General features: G+C 50.0%; 1 protein-coding gene across 1 annotated transcript in view; it reads right to left on the reverse strand.

The window, feature by feature from the left end:
- Positions 1-25,169, reverse strand: part of LOC119455452 (vang-like protein 2) — a 157,240-nt gene that overhangs the window by 131,355 nt on the left and 716 nt on the right. The window lies entirely within an intron of this gene.

Below are 25,169 nucleotides of genomic sequence, written 5' to 3' on the forward strand. Positions count from 1 at the left end.
GACGGCGTCCATGCGGCCTTAACCACTGGGTGGGGCCCTAAAAGCCCCCTTCCGGGCCGCCGTTCTGCGCGCAAGTTGACAGACTCTGTCGCACTATACCTGCTGGTCAGCGCTCCTTATCTCCGGACTCGCGAGCGCGCTCGCCATAGGCCACCGCGACCTCATTACCCGGCCATTTGGACCGTCGCCGGCAATAGCTCCCCGGCAAAAGTGGCGCGCGACAAAAAGCGCGGGACAACGCCTCCCGACGTTGCCGAGCCACGAGACGCATGTGACACTGGAGCGCTGTCGTACAGACGCGCAGGTGCGCACTCTAGATAGAGCACTATAATATACCGGCCATTCAGCCGCCGGCCATTGTGCGGCGGCGACGGCATAGAGGGCGCCACGACGGATCGGACAGCTTGGCCGTCGCCATTGTGTTGCGGTCTGCGAGACGCTGAGTGTATATGAATGAGAAGCCAGAAAGCGAGGAGACACCCTCCCACTCCTCTCGCTGTTCTGGCCGCGAGACATTCCGACAGCGCCAGACAAACGACGTCGCTATAGCGAGGTGGGGCGGCGCAGCGCTTCGCTATAGCGAGCAACAAGTGAAGGCAGGCAAACTCGTACAAACGTATATGTTTATAGTGTCAAGGCTGTCGACGTGAAGTTGAAAGGTAGAGATTAGGGCTCCATACACCTACGTATGGAGAAGTCAGCCGCAAACAATCGCAAACTATAAACTTGCACGATTTCTTGTTTGGTTCTTGCAGCGTTAATTAAAAAGGCAGTACAGAACAACGCTAAACCCGTTATTATAGGTTTAACTATTCGTTATAAACTGAATTTATAAGGCGGGAAAATGTTGCAATGGTTACTAACAGAATGAAGAGTTAAACTTTGCCTCTTTGAATTGCGCGCGCAAACCGCAGCGACACTGTGACGTCACGCCTTTCCCCACGTGTTCTGACCATGCGTGTGCAGAAAATGCTCTCAAAGCTTGCTGCATTTAGTCTTCTATTCCTTTAGAATGCAGGTTAATTCTTGCTATCGACAAAGAATCAACTTGTCCACAGCCAATGCTCTTAAAGGGACACTAAAGAGAAACAGGAAGTTCAGCTGGAATAAAAGAGGGACCTTCAGGAATGCATGCAGTTTTTGTTGGGCGCAAAAATATGAGTTATTAGCGGAGAAATTCGTAAACAAAGACCAAATATCTCTTCCTCAATTTCTCTCACCCCAGATCTGGCGCTGAAGCAGTGTCGTCACAGATTTCATTGCTCTCGGCGAATCAGAATGCGCTATGATACGTCACCGCTTGCGTAAACGGCCGAGGCACTGGATGCATCATGGCTGCATGCATGGTCGCTGCGTTTGCGTTCGCCGCGATGGATACCGTTGCTGCAGCTGAACCTTGCAACGAAGAGCTCGCCAGGGAAGCAGGACTGCATTTCAGCGATATTCAGTGAAACTGAGCGCGAAATGATCCTCCGTGCTCGAGCGGTAGGTGTTTCCGCGTGCGATGGCGGTGAGCCGCCGGCCGCGCCGGCGGAGAGCTTCGTTTTCGTCGACGGAAGGCGAAGCGTCCGGTCCGCCAGGCGACGATGTTCCCGAAAGAACAAGCGTAGAAAGTTGCGCACACACTCGGTATGGTTATTTCGTGGCTTTATTTAATGATATTCAGCACTCACCGAGCCGCCAGTTTGCTGCTGCAGGGGCACCGGAAGGGGGTTTCATGAAGGCCGCATTGAGGGAACAGCTGCTCGAGAAACGACTGGCCTCTGGGGCACGCCAAGATACTTTCCGAGGGCAGGATTATACACATAATCCGAGGGCGAGAAATGCAGAGAGCACACCATCGGTTTCTCTGGCTTTTTTGCCGTTTTATCATCGGCAGAGCACTGCATGAGCCATTGCGAACGCCGGGGAGCCGGGGCTCACCGCGCGACACCACATGAAAGGACACAATCGAGTCAACACTGCCGCTGCCCCTGAGCAAGCGCCTTGGGCCATTTATACAGCCCTCAACACTACACACACGAGGCATTTTCTGGCTGTTTCCCGCGAAGTCAACGTTTTTTGAGCCACGCAACTAAACACCGTAGAGCGGAACAGGCGCGCGCGACGATGCATTGACCAAAAACGAAACTACGAAACTATCACGACCCGATGTATCGCCATGCCATTTTTTCTTATTTATTTATTTTGTGCTAAACTTGTACTTCCTCGCTTGAAACGGTTTAAAAAGTTGGCAAATGCTGTTTATGTACGTTTAAGGTGTATTTCATTTTGCGTTTTATTAACAGCGATAAATCGCTCTCGACCAATCGCGACCGGCCTGCATTTGTAATCTCCGACGTCAGAACGTGTAGTGCGGGAAATTCGAAGGGGCGTCAGCACATATCCTTCAGTTTTTCGCTATTTTCTCGCCTATTAAACATCTGTTTGCAGTAAGAATGGTATGGCTGTGATCGTGAAAGGATAATCTACCATTTAAGCTCAACTTCCGGTTTCTCTTTAGTGTCCCTTTAAAGTACGCGGTGCATATAGCTTGCAGCTATATAGTACGGAAACTTCGCGATGACGTCGCCAAGCGTCTTTCGTTTCTGCGTCTTTTCTGACTCAAGAATCCTGCGTTCAGGGTAAGCTTCATGTGTTCGGTATTTCGGAAATGTCTTTCACGAATTCACTTTCACTTTTTACTGTTAAGCATGTCGAGGGACGAAGGCGTCGGTGTTTGTGACCTTCGATCGACCGAGTCACGAAGAGCACCCTTGAAACATCTCCGCTTATTTGCCAAGAAATCGCAGACGCAAACCCATAGTAATTGCACAGGAAGAAAAGAACAGTTCCACATTAAAAAGTAATAATAAAAATGTGAGGCAGAGAACTTTAAGAAAAAAGATACTTACTTTTATTCTTGAATTTCATTTCTATAATTTATTTCTGCCTCCCGATCATTGGTGCATCCCTCGTACTGAGTACGCGTCATGTCTGAACAACAACAACAACAACCACAACAACAACAACAACAACAACAACTGTAGCGCGTAAAGGGGGCCCATATGGACCCTAAATATAATCTCCGCAGATGCCGGCTTTGAGCGTTCGTACGTGCAGCATACAGATGGCGCTCACGGCGCGAGGGCGACTCGTACGCCACCTCGCGGAACAAAGCTGTCTTCCTCCGCGGAAGTCTTCGCATCCGTCTGGCAATGGCGTGACGCCGCGGGGCGTGGGGCAGTATGGCAGGTTGATTACGGGGAGGAAGGATCCAGCCAGCAGCAGGAGAAGAAGCATCATCCCTGCCAGCCAGCGCGTGACCCCGGAAAGCGGGCGCTTGCTGTTTTTGTTGCTGCTGCTGCTGCGCTTGCGTACAAGCACATACCGCCGACCCCGTATCGGACCAATCGGGCGAGGGTGCGAACCCCGTCTCCTTCCGCGGTGCGCGCGTCATCTCGAGAGCCGGAATCGCGCTCGAGAAAGAGACTTGTGTGCGTGGCATGCATCTAGAGCGACAGTGTGCATGGGCCAGAATGAAGGGACGCATGTACAGTGTGGTCCCTTGTTAAAAGGAACACCTTGATGTGCGGTTCTCGCTTTGCTGGCGCTTTCGTTGCCAATGCCGCGGCTGAGGTTACATAAATCCACTGCCCACGGGCGTAGTGAAAGGTGCGCAACTGCCGGAGGGAGGAGAAATCGAGCATGATACACAATCATGCGTTATTAAAAGTGTTAAAAGTGGAGCGCACGGTACAGCCTATATGCCAAAAAATACTGCGAAGACACAGCGCAAACAATAACGATCTGTCGCAGGATCTTCAGTGCATGACACTCTGGAACGCCACAAATTTAGGAGCTCTCCACGCACTAAAGCGGCAACAAAAATCATGCTGGCTGCAAGTGCCCCTTCAATATTTCTGCAGTATAGGGTCAGGAACTGGAGCTCATTTGGCCCACCACATACATTTCGTTGGTATTGCGAAATCCGGGCTTTACTTATCATATATAAGAGCAGGAGGTTGTTCGACATCTAAGCGTGCCATAACGGGAAAATAATGTAACCAGAATCTCCTTACTGCCTTTGACAAACCGAATACCGTTGATATCATCCGCCAATTCCCGAGCCTCCTTTTGCTCGCATCTGCTTATTCCACACTCTCCTTAAGGAGGGTGAATCTTGGGATCCCTTTGTTCGCATCGTCCAGTTGTGGGCCCAAAGGAATTTCGCTTGCCGCATCGTGACTGGGCAACAAACGCGACAAGTATAACCGTTGCCCCGGAAGATGCATGTGTCTTTCACACTGACCGCACGCCACTCGCGAAGAGCAACGCCTCGCGAAGTGTGTACACAATACTGCAGGCTGTATGCTACAGCGGCGTGGCGCCCGTTGCGAGCTCGTGGCTCTCAATCCCGTCACGGCAACCGAGGGAGTGATACGGTGTCCTCGAAAAAATACGCATTCCGCGCACGCCACCACATGCGCGCTAACACACGATGACATGACCCCTCCTGTCATCCGCCGGTGTGAGTCTGCAAGAGGTGCAGAAAAAAAAAAAGGAAGAACAAGAAATACAACCGCTTCCTATGGTGAGACGACCGATACGCCGAAGGGTAACAATCAGAGGCCCAGTCAAAACGGCGGCCCGCGAGTTGAGTGTTTGCGCGCGCATGGAGCCCACGTTAATCCCTTCGTTCCCTTTTCTTTTTTTTTTTTTTCTGTGCGTGGAAACCGCTGCTCCGCAACGACTATCGCACGAACCCGTAAATTTCGCAGGGCGCCTATATATCTCAGCGGTCTTCTACAAGATATAGAAACGAGGAGGGCAGGGCGCTGCGAACTGGCCCTCTGAAAGACAAGAGGCGTGATAACGCCGTGCCGTTGCGGCTATAAACCATATAGCCGACGAACCAGGAGGGTGTGCACGTGACACGGTAGATTGTTGGCAACGGTGTATACGTGGGTTTGTCCGAAAATATTCTCTTGTTGAACATTTCTACTTTGCTTAACCATTTCTGCTCCGAATGTTACTATACCAGCGAACTTTGGATTTCGTGCTTCCACCACCTGTAGTTCTATGACGTGCGCTTATAAATTTACGTGTACGGATGTATTTCTCTTTTCTCAGTCCGCCCCCGCTGGAGTTCGCCCGCCGTGTCCGGGAATATAACCCGCAACCTTGTGCTCGGAAGCAGAATGAATCACTGATATTTTCAGAAATGCATCTTAACTTGAAGCCCATGCTTGACTTGATTTATGTGACGCCAGACATCAACGTGCCAAAGACGCTCACTGCGTTTCCTCAGAAGCGTCCACGACAGGCGTCATTTAAATCAAGTCGAGCATTTGTGAATGCTCGACGAAAGCCACGGCAGCGGGTGCTTCTATAGTCGCCTCTGTGCCTTCATCAAAACCGATAGCGCCATTTCCAAACGGGCTGCTCGTGTGAGAAATAAGCGAGCAGCACAATGTGTCATTTTTATTTTATCTATTCATTGTTATCATTTCTATTATCTGCTAGTTGTGCGCCCAATGTGAAGTCTCACGAGCGTGGGTCATTTAGGAAATGTACTGCGTCCATCTATATAAGCAACCGTTGCCCGTAACCCGATGTGGTCCGCGAAGCCTGGAAAAGCCGACTACAGAAGTGTGGGGACGATAAATATAATGAAGAAATTCTGCGGTATTTCAGATACAAAATCAAATCATTCAGGCTGCTCTTGCTCATATCTACCTCGTACATCTAAATCTACAAATGGCGGTTTTAAAATCTGATCGCATCATCCATTTGGAGCTGAAGAGCATTGTTTAGACTTCGTTAAAGTATAACCCAAATCGTTTGCCTTGTTTGCATTTAGAACCAGCAAATACAGTAAATCTCGTTATAACGAAGCCATCGGTATAGGAAATTGACTTCGTCGTAGGGCATATTTCGTTAAAGGTTGAAGTGACACGGTAAAGCGGGATGTACGAGTATATGTACACATCAACAGCGCGTGAACTCGTAAAACGAACGCCTAAATAAAGTCGCACTCAAACAGCGGCGACTCGGCACGGTGGGGAAATTTTGCACAAGCTCGCGAACAGCTGTTTGGTCTGTCGGTTATCATCACGTGATAAAGTTAGTCGCAAAAAGCTTCCGTCAAGTGCCGAATCGACCTTCGCAGTGTTCTTTGCCTCGACGGCTCGATACATCAAAAAAGAAGAAAAAAAGCGCAAGTCTATGCTGCACCATGCGGATTTGAGGCTTCGCACTTCATACTATAAGCGGAACCGGGAACTTATACTGTACTTCGAATAATCAAGTCCAAGGTGCATGCACTGCGGTGGGGAACCGCGAGAAATTTCGTACAAAGCGGCATTTCGAATAAAGCGAGTTCGTAATAACGAGGGTTTACTGCATTTCAATTTCAGAGGCGACGCCACATCGACGGTCAATGCCGCCGAATACTACCCGAGTGCACTCGCTCGAGTCTCATCAGGTGCCACTCCGGAGTCAAGCACCGGGACGGCTCATCCGACCACCTGACGACGCGGCAGCAAACGCGCTTCTCGAATCGACGCCACGCAGGAGAAGAGAGAGAGAGAAAAAAAGAAAGCGGAGATCAAAGCAGCAGGAGGCCCCCACGTCGTCGGCAGCCACCGCGGCCAGCCGTGCGTAGCGGCGGTGCTCGCCGAACAGTGGCCAACACAGCGCGCTCATCGGCAGCGGCTACCCGCGGCGAGGGAACAAAGCCTCCCCTTCCCCAAAACCCGCCATCACCTCCACGCTTCGAAGCGGCTCGCCGATATGCACACACACGCGCGCACATAAAACACGCGCCGCCGAGCGCGTCGAAAGTCTGCGTGCGCGAGAGCTCCGGGGAGGGCTCGAGCTGTTTCGATAGGAATCGACAGACGAGAAAGTTCTCGCCGTGGTCTCGCCGTTGAATGTTAACGTGCTTCTCTCTCCACTGGCGTTGACTTTGCCTCGTTCAACGCTCTCGATTATACCGAGCCGAGAGGCTGGAAGACGCCGACTACTTTGACCAGATGGCCGGCCCGCCTCTTGAATATATCAAACCAGAAATATTGAAATCAAAAGAGAAATGCTTGACGATCGAAGCCGCATCGCGCGACAGTCAATGCCCCTCACCACGTGTCTGCTTCCTTTTCGGCAGCGGCGTAATCGTGTTGCTACCGAAAAGTTACACCAGCAGCGAAGCAGAATACACTCGGTTACTGCAATATTAGCTCTTTGTTTGATGATGATGATGATGTAGTAGCGGCCAGCCCCTTTGTAACGGGTGTAACGGGTCTGTCGGTTATCATCACGTGATGATAACCGACAGACCAAACGGGTTTGTCTGACTGAGCTCAGCGCCGCCTGGTGGCAGCACCATGCAGGCCGCTCACGTTTACGCCTCCGCCCCTCCGGTAAAACGCCCAGTCCGCCTGCGTTTACCGGAATACCGGACACGATAACACTCTCTATTATCGGTCCCGGGGCCCAAAACCGCCTAAAGGACGTGTCCCAAGTGTCCAGTTCCACTGGCTACGGCAGATTCTAGATAGCTGCTATATGGCTGCATCCTGGGACGTGTACAATCATGTTGGAGAAGATTTTAAGGCCAGATTCAAGCAGAATGTATACGCGCGGACAACTAAAACCGTTGTTCCCCCGGTATGTGCCACTAACTCCTAGGCACAACTAAAACCATGAAATATGACAGACTGTCTGAAGAGTTGTCTCAGTCGACAACACTTCAGAGACACTGCTGCAGTTCTTGCATGATTGAGGACTGCGCGCTGTTCGTTTTTTCTCCAGATCGCAATCTTCGAAATTGAAAAGGGGACAAAAATGGTGACAACCCTTGATAGCGTATAGCATTAAGCGATGGTAAAGTATCCTGAAAAAAAAAAAAACAACAATGCGGAATGGAGATAGCCCCAAGGAACAGTCCAACAAACTATCGTAGTATGCCTGGAGCTCGCACGCAGCTGAGCCGAAAACCACGAGTGTCAAAACAGGGAGAGAAGTCAGGTCTCGCAGGGCTTCGGTGACAAAAGCGGTAGCAGGCCCGTTACACTCGCTAGCCTATATCAAGCACACATACCGTGACACTTCAACATAGCACAAACACTCTCCGCAAACACCTGCCCCCTTCACGCAAGCGGAAGAACGGTGACTTTCTTTTCATCTTCCATACGGTTTCTCGAGCTTCTATCTTTCTTTCTCGGCGGCAGCCAGGCCACATTAAAGGGACCGCTGCAACAAAGCCATCGTCTTCAAAGGTTTCGCCGTAGGCCATCGTATTCTCTTTCTTTCCGGGAAGAATGAGCTCGGGGGAGGGGGTGGCAGCGGCGGGGTCCTCGAACGTTCCACGAGGCGTTCCCTGGCGCTGAGAGATCCGCGAGACGAAGGGAGACAAACGAGCCGGCAGTCGGTGGTGGCGTCTCGCAGCGACAGCTCTGACAAGCCCCCGGTTCGGCTTTGACGAAAGCCGACTCCCCGGCGGCACTAATCCGCGGAAAAACGGCTGCCCGGAAGAAGGAAAGACGAGGGGGAGGGGCACACTTAAGCAAGTTCCGGAAGAGGGACACGACCGGCGGCGGCCGAGGCCTTCTCCGTTGGCGAAGGGTTCGAAGAAAGCCGTACGAAACGGCAGCGGTACGCGAGAGGCAGTTACGGCGCCCTGTACTTTTCTCTTCCTTTCAACATCACTCACACACACACCCGCATGCTTCAAGAGAAGCTTGCTATAAATGTGCACGATAAAAGACACGATAGAACAAAGGCGATGATAACAGTGTAACAAAATGACACTTTAGTACAGCAGCCAAAACCACAGTACAGTCAAATCCGGATATATCGAACACACATATAACGAATTATTGTGTATAACGAACAGCAGAAAATTCCCGTTGTAAATGTTTGTATAATATTTTTATATTATATACATCGAATTACCTATATATTGAACTTTTTGTGATCTCCTTCAGATTCGATATATCCGGGTTCGACTAGCTGTAATAAATAACACATAAAGAACACGTGGAACAGACTATAGAAGCAAGCTATAAGTAGGCGTGTGTAAGGATTTGATGTGACGTATGTGTTAGCTGGTGTTAGATGTGTTAGACCGCACAAAGAGCGATAGAACGAAAAATGTTAGGCCTAACGCTAAGAGACAGGAAGAGAGCGGTGTGGATCAGAGAGCAAACGGGGATAGCCGATATTCTAGTTGACATGAAGAGTATAAAATGGAGCTGGGCAGGCCATGTAATGCGTAGGATGGATAACCGGTGGACCATTACAGTTACAGAATGGATACCGAGAGAAGGGAAGCGCAGTCGAGGACGGCAGAAAACTAGGTGAGGTGATGAAGTTAGGAAATTTGCAGGCGCAAGTTGGAATCAGCTGGCGCAGGACAGGGGTAATTGGAGATAACAGGGAGAGGCCTTCGTCTTGCAGTGGACGTAAATATAGGCTGATGATGATGATGTGTTAGATAGGCATCAGTGCGCGCCGTGCGAAAATTTTTAACGATGAAATATTTGTGATGTTGACAAAAGATGCAGGCAGATTATTACAACCGGGGCATGTTCTTGGAAGGTATGGAGTTGGGATACGTCACCGTTTTATGTCGGGGAACGCCTACTTTATGCTGACCATGAATTCGAAAAGAAACACGAGAAGCAGAAAAGCTGCAGTGCAATTTTAAGCCAATGTTGTCGCAGTAGATGTTGTGCAAGAGGCAAGGACGAGACAGTTTCCCGCGAGTGAACGAGAGATGGGAGACTGAGGTCAAGTATCATGTCGGTTACGCTGGCGGTGCGATTCAACAGGATGAAACGGGCTGAACGGCTCTGTACGCTTTCACGTACGTTCGTTAACGTATTGTGACCAGGACACCAGATCTAAGAACCACATTTTAGGCTGGGCATACGTGAGATACAATTGTTTTTTTAAGAGAAGATGGTGCAAGAGAAAAATGTCGTTTTAAGTACGCAACCACGCGATTAGCTTTGGCCCCGTGTCAGGTTATTAGTAATGTGTACACCCAGGTTTTTATAACTGATGCAAGAAAGATGTCGTTAATGGAGTAGTCGGGCAAGGTGCGTTGGTATACTCAGTAAGGTCATAAAATTAAATATTTTACTGAATCCCTCATTTCTGACGTCTGATCGGGCAATGCCAATGTTGTTAATTAAGGCACGCCTCTTTCCGTTTGCACAAACCACGCTGTTAGACAGTCCACCGCTCTTCTGGGTATGCTCTATTATGTTGTCAGGACAACTTCCAACAACATCAACATCTATGAGCGGCCCCTCATAAGGCCGATTTCAACTTCCGGCTTGTCTTTCTTTCTTCCCGGCCAAGCTTGACGAGGAAATATATATATATATATATATATATATATATATATATATATACCCCGTCCAAACCATGCCGTCGGCAGTGTCCACCCTTTAAGGTGGACGTGTACTCCGATGAAAAAAAAAGGAAAAGAAAAGAGCGGGGGGGGGGGGGGGGGGGGACCCCTGCTTCAATTAAAAGGAATATTCTCTTTTACGAAGAGAGCGGCCCTTCTGATGGAAAATAATCGAGCGAACCTCTCTTTCTCTATATGCACGGGTTATCGGCGGAAGTTAACGACGGCCGACGACTTTCCCTCGCCTGAATCGCCAACAGGGACGCGGCGATAGAATAATGAATCGGGCAACGACGTCGACGTTGCGGTGCGCTAGCTCTTCCTTTATCTCTCTCTCTCTTCTCGGCGCTCCTTTGTCGGCCTGTGTGGAGAGAGTGAAAGACGCGGAAGAGAACCCACCGCGTAGTTTTGTGTGCGTGAGCCGCTGCCATTATTATGATTAATATTATATTGTTGATGGGATTTAAGTGCCTACAGCCTCAAAACGGAGACCTGCTGCTATTGTATTAACGGATGATATATATATATATATATATATATATATATATATATATATATATATATATATATATATAATGAATTAGCCTGCTTTTCGTTGTGATCTGCAGTGAAACTTGTAAATTCACACAGTTTTTGTGTATGGTCTTCATGTACCAGTATAACTTTCATTGCGAAATTTATAGTATGCTGAAATCGGCCCAGTAAGATGATGTGTCCAAATAGCACATGGTGGCTGTCATCACCTTCCTCCCTCGGCACAACGGCAAGCGTGTATTCATACTATTGTCAAATAAGCGTACTGTCATTATCATTACATCATCGTATCGCTTGCTTTCTCGATATATATCATATACTGTAGGAGTTATTTACCACGAACTCCACATAAACATCCCAACGGTGCACCATGGCGACGTGCAGCACCAACCAGTGTCTCATGCACGTGCTGCCCTCTGGGCAGCGGCCGGGAGCATATATATAGGAGAACCGGTACAAACTAGTGCAGCAACATCAAACCTGTTTTGCGGGAAAACCGGTTATCCGGTTATTCGATTCACCGGTTATTGGAATTTGAAAACCGGATAACCGGAGTGATCGGTTATTCAGTTCATAGTATCCGGATATTCGGATATTGGGATAGCCGAATATTTGTTCTTCTGTATACATGTGCCGAAATGACCTGTCTCCTGTATTCTTATATTTGTAGTTATTTATTTTTGCAACCGCTGGTGCAAACCCGATAAGTGCTCTGGTTAACCTCCTTACCGTTCCTTTTTAGACACCAAATATACGGCTAACCGGGAATTTAAACCTGTTATCCTTAGCCTGAATATCCGTTTCTTCAAATCAGGATAACCGGATTTCGAGACCGGATTCACTTCCCCCCGGTTAAACCGGATAGCCTGTTTGACAGATATTTGCAAGCACTAGCACAAACTAGAGTTCTAGTGGCTCCAGTATTTTTTGCGCCTAAAAAAAAAAAACCATTTCTAGCCATGTACCAACTAGGCCGACAGCATGCAGACGTTACTAAGAATTACTGTATCTGGCTCCCGCAGTCTGGCTCCGGTTGGTACCTCTACTGGAGTCAGATAGAGTATATGCATCTCTACTGGTCCAGCCCCGCCCTGTCGATCCAGCTCGCGCTGGCGGCTAGGGGCCAGGAGCTGCTGGCCGCATATGGGTCCCGAAACCAGGGAACCACCCCGTCCGACGTCATTTGAGCTCAATAAATGTTTTTTTTTTCTCTCTCTACTGGAGACAGTTAGAGTATATGAATTTGGGCCAGTTGATACTAGCCCAAATTGCCACCTTGTGGCAACTTTAGGGAAGCGTCTGTCGACGTCCTTGCGTCTTTTGCCAGCCTCACCGAGCTTCCGCTAGTTTCAGCTGATTGGTCATTCATATGGGAAAGGAAACAGACGGCGCCAAACAACAATGACAACGAACATGCAGTGACAAAACGTTCCTCCCGTTTCTCTGCGTTCCTGTCCTTGTCGTTTGGCGTCGCTTGTTCCCCTGTGAGCTCGAGGTCACGGCTCCGACACCGGCCGCGCTCCGATGGGGGCGGAATGCCAAAACAGTGCATCGGGTACCGTGTGTCGGGTTCACGCTAATTAAAGAGAACCTCAAGTGGTTTAAAATTAATCTGGAGCTCCCGGAGACTACAGCTTGCCCCATAATCAGTCCGCAGCGGTCTTGGCAGTTGCCCGCTTACAGGAAGGTAAAGCTTCAGAAGTTAATATTTTTTGTTTTGTTGCGCTGCTGCTACAGAAGCGTAAATTATTAATGGAGCATTGACTTGATGTTCTTCCTTAGTGTAGCTTCGTCGTAGGGCTTTGGGCGCGTTGTTGTTTGTTTTTCAACTGTATCTTTAAACAAGCAAACGATAAAAAAAGAAAGAAAAAAGAAAGAAGCAGCCTACTACTCCGCCCAATACTCGTCGCTGGGATCCTCACTGGCTGGAACCCTGCCGGAAGCGAAGCAACCGCAACTACGCACGCAACAGTAGTCGGAACCGAACACGTGTCGGGAGATAAACAAATAATAAACGCGAAGCCTTGGCATTGATTCGGTAGCCGCGAAGAAAGAAGCAGGGGGGAGGAGAGAGCTGCCAATCACTGGCTGGCCAGAGCGCCGTGAAAAAGCAAAAATGGCCGCGAAAGCGGCGAGCGAAATCTCGGCTCACATCTGGCAACAACCCGGCTGCTGCGCGCCGCGGGCTCTGACAACGGGTGGCCGTCACTGTATTACAGCCTAGCGCGCCGCGCACACTCCAGGCCCATCGTAACATTCCAATTCTTCCGCCTGTTTCTTTTTTTTTTATTTTCATTTTTCTTTTGTTCTTCCGTCTTTTTCCTGTCTTACTCCGGCTGCTCCGATCCGAAGGTCACGACCCTGACGTTCCGAGCAAACGCCCGCTGCGGGGAGCTAACTACACACGACGGCTCGAGAAAGGAAAACGGCACTGCAAAAGGACAGCGATAGCTGAGGGAAGAAAAAATAAGAACGCCCAGGTAGAGCACATCGGCCGGTCATCGATCAAAACTTGGGGGACGACCGCTCGTTTTCTTTTCTCTCTTTTCCCTGGTTTTTTCTTTTTTTCTTTCGCTTTCTCCCACGAGTGTGCGCGTAGAGTACACGACCACCGGCAGGTGAGGAAGGAAGCGAGCCGGCGAAGCAGAGGCCGAGATGCGGCTCGAACGGAGAAGACATCCAGAACGAGCGAGGCAAGTGAGGCCGCGCAGGCCAGCGAGTGAGCAAACAAACAAAGCGAAACCACCGTATGGGGAAGTGACCCGCTGGTGGGCGGGTGGGGGGACGGGGGTGGAGACCTTTGCCCCCGGCGCCGTGCCTTCCACGAAAGGCGGCAAAAACACACACAGCGGGGCCGCAAGAATGGAAGGAGGTGGACACGGGGCTCAGCGGGGAACGTTAAAGGCCTACAACGAAAACGAGACGAAGACGACGCGGGCAGAAGTACTATGGTGCGCGGTCCGCGTGGCTGCTTACTTTAGCCGCCGCAGGCGGGCAGCGGTCGCCTTCTTTTGCCGTGCGGTCGTTTACCCTTTCTCTGCCTCTATTGCGCTTTCTTTTTTTCTGTCGAAATTGTCCGCATGGACTCTTGGGAGACGCGTGAGCCCCTCGCGACGACGGAGACACACAATCACACGCGGCCAACGTCGCAACGTGACGGAAGAACGAAGGAGGAGAGTCGTGACGACGGAGTCTGGCACGGTTAGAACAAACAAACAACCGCACATATCGTGGGTGGAAAGGTCAACGCGACGGGCGTTGAGCCGACGCGCACAATTGCGCGAAAGGCCGGGTCGACGACTCCCGAGTGTACCGACGAAGCCGCGACGTGTCGCCTCTCTTCGCGTCGACTGAGAACGATTCAGCGGCTCTCATCTTCTGCGCCGGACGGCTTCGGACACCGGACGTTGTAGTCTGGACGCGAGGAATGGACCTCTCTCCTTAAACGTCTCGAATAACCAACCTTCCTCCCCCTCCGCGACTTTCCCAAACTCGTTCTTTTACCGACGCTGTACCGAACAAGACTTGACCGACGATTTGCGACGGCAAGCACAGCGCAGCCATGCAAAGCCTGGGGGCATTCAACCCTTACGAAACTTCTGTCCTCGTCACCAAGTCGACAGATCTCCGGCCGAAATCGAAGTGCCAGGGTGCAGAGCTCAGCGAGAAAGAGCCTGTTCGCAGTCAGACGCGTGGTGGCTCTCGCTGGTATAGAGCTAGTTGAGCGCGCCGAGCACGTACGACATACAGAGCGTCGTCCGTCATCAGACTTGTGCGCGGCGACGCCTCTGACCTTTGCATACGCAGACCACGTCCGCTGCACGCATTCTTTCATTCCGTGCTCGTAATTCAAAACTCTCGGAGCTGCATTTCTCGAAGAGACGCCGTAGAGATAAATGTTTAGATATAACCCGCATTATAGTGAATTACGGTTGCGCAATAGCGAGAAGAGAGAGTGTAAACATTATTGAATAAAATAAAAAAGCTAGTGTCTTGCAAGGGCCCGCCCCTCCGTTGGTCCCTCCTGGCCGCCTACGCCGACGCCTCCCTGACGCATGCGGCCAGCGCTTCTTGACATTCGGTTGTTGTAGCCAACGTCAGCCACGCACCGGTTGGAGTTAACGTGATGTTATAGATGCCTGTAGGAAGGAGTGAGGGCGGGGTTCCACAATGCCTGAGTATGTGCAGCGTGTGTCCGTGAGTCGGCCGCAGTTCCCACACCGAGGTAGGGAGGGGATTCTACGTCTGTACGAATGCTGGACAGGAAGATAGCGAGCTCTTACCGCAATGGAAGGCTTGGTAAGGCAGAAAATAGGCGGAAACAGACTCGAGATGTCACCTTATTGTAGCGTTTCCACCCCAGCTGTCCATGACATCAATGATTATGACAGCGCCTGATTGGGTCGCCTGTCGGCGAAGGAGGACTATGCCGTCATTCGGCAGAAACCGGGGAAGGAACGTAGCCAATCTCGAGAACGTTTCTGGGGTCAAAAAGAACCTGAAATACGAGAAAAATACTTGGAAATATATGGCGCCACACACCGACCTCGGGGTGCTGAGGCCGCGGTGCCAAATTATATATAAGTAAATAAGGGGAGCGGGGGTAGAACGGCTGACCATTTTCACCACCGGTGTAATGAACCACATCTCGGCCAATTAATTAAAGTTAAGTTTCGAACGAGTGCTTTTTTTTTTCAGTCTAATGTGATTTAGCGCTACTCGAAGGCAAGCGTTCAGTGTTGCTCGAAGGCAAGAAAGCAAGGGGAGGGGCCCGGATACGTATAGGCGACACGTTCCGGTCTTGTCTCAGAACAGGCGCCACATATTCGTGCGTCCAACAATCCTACAGCACGCGCTGCATGCACACGGGACGGCTCAACGCACGCCGGGTTCACTGCTAAGGAAGGGGTACCGCAATGAGAAGAAGAGGAAGCATATATATATATAAACGCGGGAAGGGGGAGAGAAGGCTCGACACCCATAAAGAGCCCGCAGTAAGCAGGCCACGACGACGTCTAGAGAGTTCGACGCCGCAGATCCCTACAACAACAACGCGCTTGGAAACCGGGAGTATGTTGTGCCCGCACGTGAGCTGCAGGGAAGCAGCATGCAGCGCTCGCGAGGCCACACAAACAGCAGCTGGCGCTACGCGTGGTCCGCGCTTGTTTTCCGCCTCTCGTGGTCGCCCAATACCCCCCCCCCCCCCCCCCCCCCCCCCTTTTGTGCGCAGCAACGTCAGTCCACCGCCATCCTTTTCGAGCAGGGGGGGGTGGCAGGCCGCGCGCGCCTGGGGCGGACCGCTATGCGCTGCGCGGGACCCTTTTCCTTTTATAGCGCGAGCTTTTTATTCCTCATCCGAGGAGCACGGGCTCGGCCTGTCAGACTCCTCCACTCCCCCTTTGTATGTAGAACGGGCACGCACTTCGAGGGGAAGGAACGCGGCCGCGATCGGGCTGCTGCGGCTTGTTCGCGCGCGAGTCCGCGCGTGATCCGCCGAGGGCTCTCGTTCGGACTCGATTCTGCCATCCCTGCAGCAGCCTCTGCGACTGCGCGAGCTGCATCCGCGCGCCGATATAGCACGAATGCTGTCATCGTTGCAACCGCGTGCTCGCGTGTTGCAGAAGTGCTCGCTAGTGTCCGATTGATTGATTGATTGATTGATTGATTGATTGACTGACTAAGTGATTTCACGTACCGGTGCAACAACGAGGTAGCAAGGTGGGCGAGCTGGTTGGGATTCATCGTACGTTTGGTTGCGAGTCAGCGCCGTGTTGCGTGTTTCTTCATTTTTGTCCTTGCTTTGCCTTTGCGCCGTTACCGGACGTACGCTCAACAACAAGGTTTTTTTTTTTTTGTTGTTGTTTTTGGAAGACGTTGCGACGGCTCGGGAGAAGCTTGACCATCCCCGCGGTTCTTTAGACGCGTTCACGTGAATGCGACAGTATATAGCGTGTCGCGTTCTCTAGTGAATCGCGGTAATTATACGATGCGACGGCGTTTACCCGTTGAGTATATATTCCTCCTCCTCCGAAACGAGCTGGATTGAAGCTGCTTCCGGCGATTTGCATTCTGCCTGTGAACGGAGGAGAGAGGCTAGCGCAAAGCGGCCCTCTCTCCCTCAAGGCGATACGCCAGCGCTTACATGCGCCGCGCCAGACGACTTACCCCGTTCTCGAACTATATCCTCTTCTGTCTCATCAATGCGATTCGCCCTCCTAGCGCATTTTGCGCTAGAAATGCGATGCAACGCTGCAGCTGTTCATCTTATGACGCCGCTCTTATATATAAGATGCACCTGTAGAACTCACTAGAGCTGCCCCGATCTGAATGCGAACCAGCGGCGCCATGCTAGGCCTACACTAAATTGCGTTGGCTCAGTAGCCCAACGGCATAGCTATCAAGTTATTTCTGTAGAGTTTCTGGGTTCTTGTCGCGACCGCACCACAGCAAAAAAACATCTACGAGTGCTGTTGCAGAACACTGGACCGTAGACTCGAGGCTTCAGAGAGGCTGCTATGTTATGTGATTATTGCGTGTACGCGCCTCCTTTCCTTGTCCTCATTTACACCCCTGTGGCATTGTTCCACCATCAGAATATTTCCAATCGTTGGGTCGCAGACCGAGATGAGGGAACGTCGAAGGGAATTTGATCGCGCGCGGAAAAAAAAAATAATAATCGCTCATGAGCATTGTGATTAACACGATCACTTCGTTCCCCTGGATGGCTTGCACACTTTATTTTATCATTTTTCAGCTGTCCTTGTAGCACCTGAAAAAGTACCTTCAATCGGTGCTTTTGTCTTCGTGTTACCGACAGATATAACTCGCAGGACTGTAGCGTTTGCGTGACTCAGCTTGTCCATCGGTACCTAGAGAATACAAGGCGTTGAATATTTTTCTAAGTTATTTTTAACGTGGATTACACGACTAACAATTGCGAATTGTCACGCTCATGTTGAATATGACCAATTGATAAACCAGCAAAGCCGCATATGAACCGAGAAGGACAAATTGAGGCAAATGCATCCTCTGACAAATTCCCGTGCTGGGTAAACCACGATACTGGCAGTACCGCCGTATACAAACTTAAAGCCCCTTGATTTATACAAACTAGCCTCATAGTGCCCTCTGGGGCTATAGACTAGCCCCAGGGGACACTATGTGGTTAATCCGTAGTCCTCTTCTACGTGGTTTGCCCTTTTATTGCGCTAGTTCGTATCAATTAAACTGTAACTTGAGTGTAATAACTTGACTAATATCGAAGTTACTCACCCTTCGCTGTCTTCATTTGTTGCTAACCTCTGCTCATTGGGTTACAAGCTCAAATATGACTGTCTTCATTATTTTTCTTTTTTGCCGTGTTTTATTCAAAACCGATGTTTTTCGTGCAAGCATTGTATACTCTATCTTGCTTTGTTCTCTCGCCTCTAGTTGTACACTGATAGATTGTACTTCCACCCTGCTAAGATCCCCTTTAGGGATCGCAGTATCTGTAAATAAATATAAATAAATATAACCAGCTCACTTAGAAACAAGTTTTAATAATGCCTTCCATCAACACTTGCATATAAATGCGACGCTGACGTCTGGGAAAGGCATAATGTTTACAGCATCGCTTTCGGCGGCAACGCAATCACCCCCCCCCCCCCCTCAACACCCTCCCCAGTTCGTGCACAAATATTCAACAAACACCAGTGACTGCGAAGCGCCGTAAATCCTGAACGCACGAGGGGATGCAGGACATGCCGCGGTCATATCAGGGCACGGCACAATGCGTCGCCGCATACACGGCGAATCCGTTATAATTACAACGATCTTTCAGTTTTTTCTTTCGGGGCCAATTACTGTCAGCGAGTGTTCGCGGGTCTATCCGCCCCTAAATATAGCGCGAGCGTCCCTCTCCCCCCTCCCCGAGGATGCAATAAATAACGAAATGATGATGACTGGAGCACGTATTCGAGAGCGGCCATTTTAAGGCTAGGCCGCATGACTCGTACACACACGCTCGCGTATGTATGCTCAACAATAACGACCACGCATCGCCTCCGGCCAGGCGACCGCCGCTTGTGACCCACATGACCGCGCTGACCACAGTGGCCGCCGGGCGGCGACGACGCGAAAATGGCCCATTGTATATAACGCACGCCGCATCCAACGACTTCAGCCGCGCGAATCCTCTTGCCGCTCTACCATATTCGCACGTGCGTCGATTGAGACGTACTATGGACGGGGATGACGCCTTCACTCAGCACGCCGCCACAGTGGGCGCGGATACGGAATCTTAAGTTTGAGCCAGTCGGAAAGGTGGGCGGTGATATTACGGCAATGACAATGATGTTTATCTTCGCATATCAGTACAGTGTAATGATACGGAGGGGCGTGCAGAAAAAGCTGTCATTTCTACAGCTTGACAAAGCCGGTGCTCGATGAGATTCGTGTATTTAGCGCTAGAAAACATGCACTTACATTCTTTTTTCTTTTTATTTCGGGGGATTTACGTGCCACAACCACGATCTGTATATGAGGCAGGCAGTATGGTGGGGAAACTCCGGATTATTTTGACCACACGGGTCAAAACCACGACTGCAACTGGGAGGCGTTATTATTATATATATATATAAGGAGAAAACAATTCCCGCCATCCGTGACCTATAACACCACCGCTCGGGGAGGCCAATTTGAATATGCCGAGCGCAACCACTGCATGCAGCGCCGGGGCGTTATGACTAAAAGGCCACTGCGTGCGCACGAACGCAGTATAATACACGCGAGTGAAGCGAGGGAGAAAACAAAAGGCGGCGCCGATACACAGCCGACCCACGGGAGCGCCGAACAAGGCCCAAGGCGTCATCGATCAAGTCGCGCGCCAGGTAACGACGCGCGCCGCTGCGAGAGCGAGAGAGAGGAGAGAGAGGGTTCGCACCTTGGCGCACAGCAAGCATACACCGCGGGAGAAGCGGGCGCACCGAGAAAGACTGGAGCGATTAGGAACGGTTGCCACCACTATGCAACAAACAGCAGCAGCAGATCGCCACCGCTGCCATCGGTCTTGTTGGGGTGCGCTGTGCCCCCTTCCCGAAGCGGCAGCCGACTACTTTTCGACGGGCACGACGCGCGTGTGCGAGCAACGGTATGGCGCGCGCGCGCCGTTCGCGGCTAACCGCTAACCCAGTTCCCTCGCATGCAACCGGCGGCCGGCCGCGCTGTGCTGCCAGTTGTTCGGCCACGGAACTGCGATACTAGTATACCTGCAGCCTGTATACATGTAGCTGGTATACAAGTATACCTGTAGCAGGTATACCTGCAGCCGGTATAGCTGTAGCCGGTATACCTTCTACCTGTCCGCCGCTGCTGCCGCGGACAGGTAGAAGAATCACTCCTTCCGGCCGCGATGCGTCGTCCTCAGTCGGCCACCGCCTGATGCGCGAAGTTTGCCGACCACGTACGCCAGCTTCCGGTTGTGTACAGCTTTGCACGAACTCCGAGACGCGATTGAGTATAATGTAGCGATTCCTTTTGCTCGATTCTATGCTTTCTCTATCATCCACCCGTCACGACCAGCCGATCCCGGCGATAACATATAGGCGGAGAGATTCTCGAACGACTGACGAGGCGAAGAAGGAATTGGAAGGGAATCGTTACGGTATCTGGGCCCTGAATTTCCGGACCTGGATTGGAGAAAGACTATGTTTAAAATGAGTTACTTCGATGCAAGTTGCATTCAAGGAGGTTTTTAAAACCTTCTAGGTTGTATCAAGAGTTTCCTCGACTGTATACATATATGTGCTTTACAGCGAGTGAGTGTTATCGTGACAATCGGTATCAATATTTTTTGTATAACTTAGTACAATGGATTTCGCATCCAGTTTGTAGTGATCATATCTCCTGGTTTATTTATTTTATGTAGTACTGCAGCTCCTCACCACACACACACACACACACACACACACACACACACACACACACACACACACACACACACACACACACACACACACACCTGTGTTGTCCTGGGTGCACCTAAACTAACCATGATGCGACGGCTGCGACGGAGAAGAACGAAGGCACTGACGCAGTCCGCTGTCGTCGCTTGCGTTCGATGTCTCGAGTTTGCTCAGCGGCGTGGTTAGCAACATTCGCCCGCCATGGCCGCTTGCGATTCTTCGAAATTAAGTTGCTTCAAAATTAAATCTGTCCGTTACGGGGTAAGACAATGGATGGCTCATACCCCCTTATTAAGCAATGGCTCATACCCCCGCGAACGCGGCCTCCCCATTAGGACGACAGAAGTGAAATTCTACGCTGGAATGACGAGCGGCAACGGAGCCAGCTGTGGAAGACGACGACGACGAACGCGTGAGCAGTGGCACGAGCGCAAACCAAGACCGAGGGGCGCCAACGAGCCAGCTGCGGACGAAGACGACGACGCTCGAACCAATGCTGATGATAGGTTTGTGCGTACACGGACGTCACCGAAATCAGTACCGTATTTTCAAGCTTCGCTTGAAAATGCGGTACTTCCTTGACGTGAATAGTTAAAATCTGATCAGTTAGTATGCAGTATCTGACGTCTACGCAGCTCTCTGCTTTCCAAAAGTTTCTTTTTCCGTTCTATGCACGAATTACGTATTCACGTTAAAGGACCCTATAGGCGCATGATGAAAATTACTACGGAGCCCTCTGCAGCGACTTTTCCCATGGCCCACGGTTCGCTCTGCGACGGAAAATTACATCAGTTGTCTACAGACTTCAAGTAGCCTGTCTGTAAAATTACGTCTTCACACTTTCAACCACCGCCTACAGAACGTCTGTGGCATACGTAAATAAAAAAAAATTGAAGGAGGCGAACTGAACTACGTAAGATGCCGCAAAGCCTATCTAAAGCTATTTTATAACGATGTCATTAATTCCCTCGCTGCATATCACTCGAGTGCCTGATCAAAAAACATGTCGGGACAGCGATGCATTTGGAAGATGTCGGAGAGGAATGTCGGTAAAGAAAGCTGAAAAATAATAATAATAAGGCACCTTCAGTGTTGTTACAGAGCACCACCAACTGGCACCACTTCCCAAACATGCACACTGATGACATCAGCGCGAGTGGTGACATAATTCGCACTACCCTTCGTGGTGGATCAGAGGGCCATGGCGCTATACGGCTGAACCACGAGGTCACAAGTTCGAACAGCGGTCTCCGGCGGCCCCGATTCAATCGGTGTGCTGTACTAAGCATGACCTTGCTGAAGGCCTTGGCTATTTGAGGAAAGCACCTACTTTTCCGTAATTATTTTCAGTCAAGCACGAAAAGATCAAAATTTCGCTGGGGGGGCAGGGGGGGGGTTGCCCTAGTCTACGGGCCTGCTCTGCACGTTCGTCGCTCCCCCTGGCTACGGGCCTGCTCTGCACGTACCTACGTCATGCACTTGAATCGTCCAGACACGAGCGCGCGAGAGTAACTTTCGTGCTTCAATGCATAAATCGACGTCTCCTTAAGAAAGTAACTTGAACGCCAATGCATTTCTCCGCAAAGTTTTGCAATTACTATCTCGAAACTGGTGTGTCATCCTCAGAACTCGTTCCAAGTGGATTCGCCTTGCGAACTCCACGGCTAGAATTTGTAAATTGCAATATGGGCCATAAGGTAATAGGTTAAAAACATAATTAGTGAATTTTTGTCAAATAGTCAAATATGCATTTCAATTTTGTGTGCAAGTAATGTCCGCCTCTTCGAGTAGACGAGATCGTGAACTAGAATTGTGCTATCTGCCACAGGCAAACTGAAAAAATTTTTGGTAGTGTTCGCGGAAACACCTTGTATACCGTAAACGGTCAGGCACTTCGGTCAGGGTAAGGCGGTCCCAAAACAGTCTTTGCATGTCCATGGGACCTCTTTTTGCATTTCATATCTATCAAAACATGTAACCACATTGAAGCAATAAACTTTGAAACTTTGAATACGGCATGGCGGGGAGAGAGTGGGAGAGAGAAGAGCATTTGAGCACAAGCAAAACTCGGGTGGGAAAGCAAGCCAGAGCCCGTAACAAAAGTTCTTACGCTAGGATTACTCGTAAGAGAAAATTCCAACCAATCCTGGCGCTGGTCATATTATTAGTGACGGCGACCGGCCAGTGGTTTTAAATAGCCCTTAACGAACAAGAATCTCTGTGAACTCGGCCCAAGATTCCGGAGTCTATTTATGCGTCACTCTCGACACGGGACAGTTTCTCTCGGAATTTCGCACATGCGACGTCGTGGGCGCGGAAAGTTTACCGTGGGATTCTTCGTGCGTAAGATTATTCGGCATTCGGGAATGCTGAATTTTCCCGCCAAATCGCACGTGCAGTGTGTATATGGGGAAACGAATAACAACAGGGCTCCCGCTCATCAGACGCATTACCGTGGCGCTTGGCCGCTCGTTTGTCTTTTTGATAGAATAATGCAATGAAATAACACACACACACACACACACACACACACACGTTTTAGGAAACGAAGTTTTCATTCTACTTTGCACGAAAGTAAACAAATACTGGAGGCCTGAATTCACCAAAATGTTGTTACGATAGAATCGCTCGGAACAGCACATGCCGGCCTATGATTATGTTGGACATGTCATTTTCGAAAGCGGCCCAGCCACTGGCGAGCAGCAATTACGAATATATATACATATATATATATATATATATATATATATATATATTTCGTTTCACAAGGGCTTTCGTGCGACGGCGGGAACGTTATCGAGGAAGCAACTGAGCGGAGCCGGTGTGGCGTACACGAACATGCGTCGGATATAACGCAGTTCAGATACAGTGAACGGCTTGGAATGGATAGAGTGAAGGGGTTTTCAAAGTCGTGGGTAGATTCCGCAGTAGCTTTTTATGCGTGCGCAACACCTCTAGTACAAACGAAGGAGTACGCTATACGTATATAGTGAAACCTTTTCACGTGACCTCAACGAAGAAATTAGTTTCACCAGATACAGTGGAGCGTTTAACAGTGCGGAGACGTCGCAGGCTAAGCTAGGAATAGCGAAGCGTGTGAAAATAGCTAGGCTATAGCGAAGTACTTGCATAATATGCAGCGAAGCATTCGCAAAGAGTGAAGTAGAAATTAAGGCCGCTATTCACAAAAAGCTCTTACGCCAGAGTTCTTCGCAAGAAATAATTTCGACCAATCCTGATGGTGAACATATTAGTAAAGGCCGACTGGCCAATGAAAAGAACCCTTCCGAAAAAATGCTTTAGTGAATTCTGCCCCAGGTAATTTCCTTAGGTGCGTGAACCAGACTGCAAGTATAACTAACGAGTACACTGCATACAGTGAAACGTTTCAATGCACATCGGGTATAGCGTACGAGTTGCACTGGATATAGTAGAGCGTTTGAAGTGGCTTTTCGAAGTTTGAAAAGCAGTTAGTAAGATTTCAGGTATGTTTCCTTATCATTCTCATTTCATCAATTTACACATATTTCAATAAGATCACCGCATAGTTGCTACAGAAACCCCTAGGTCTTTCGATGGCTGATATAGCTTCGCTGACTTTGTGTATTAGTTGGTACGATTTTTGCATACATCTGCGATTCCTTTTTTGTTGTTCGTCGAAGTGGACTGATTAAGTCAACGACAAGAGTCACTGATAGCTTTCCACTGTAAGTGCCCTCCAATATGCAAAAATCGCATGTGCGCTTATCACAGCTATACACGTGCTATGAATCACCAGCCCCAATATACACAGTACAAAATATCGCCTCACGTGAAACAAGCATCACGCGTCAAAAACTTTTCGTCGGGCCTGGGTTAAAGCAGGATAATTAGCTAGGAGGCCCTCAATGACTTCGCCACTGAGGAACAAAACAAAACTATATCTAGGGCACAGCTCGCCGACGATGATCACGCGCGAAAAAAGCGTTCGTGCACCTGTCTCACGTCCGGCATGCCAGATGCGAAGCGTGCGGCCAACTATACTGCGCACGCGCGCTATTACACCGAAAGTACCCGCCAATTGCAGTCCGTGCAGCGCTTGCTAATCTGGTTGGCTGACGCCCACCCCCGTGGAAATGCCCCCCGCTTCGTATAACTCATGTAAGCCAGCCATTAAGAGTGGCTGCTCACACAGTCTAGAAGACGACACTGGTTAGACAACAAAGTGCGATCCTGCACGATGTGGAGCGAGCAATACAGCACCATGAACGCAGGAAAAATAACATAAAGAGACAGTGTGATTGGTCGGCTTC

This window comes from Dermacentor silvarum, chromosome 6, assembly GCF_013339745.2.
Source record: "Dermacentor silvarum isolate Dsil-2018 chromosome 6, BIME_Dsil_1.4, whole genome shotgun sequence".
In the NCBI taxonomy this organism is placed as follows: domain Eukaryota; kingdom Metazoa; phylum Arthropoda; class Arachnida; order Ixodida; family Ixodidae; genus Dermacentor; species Dermacentor silvarum.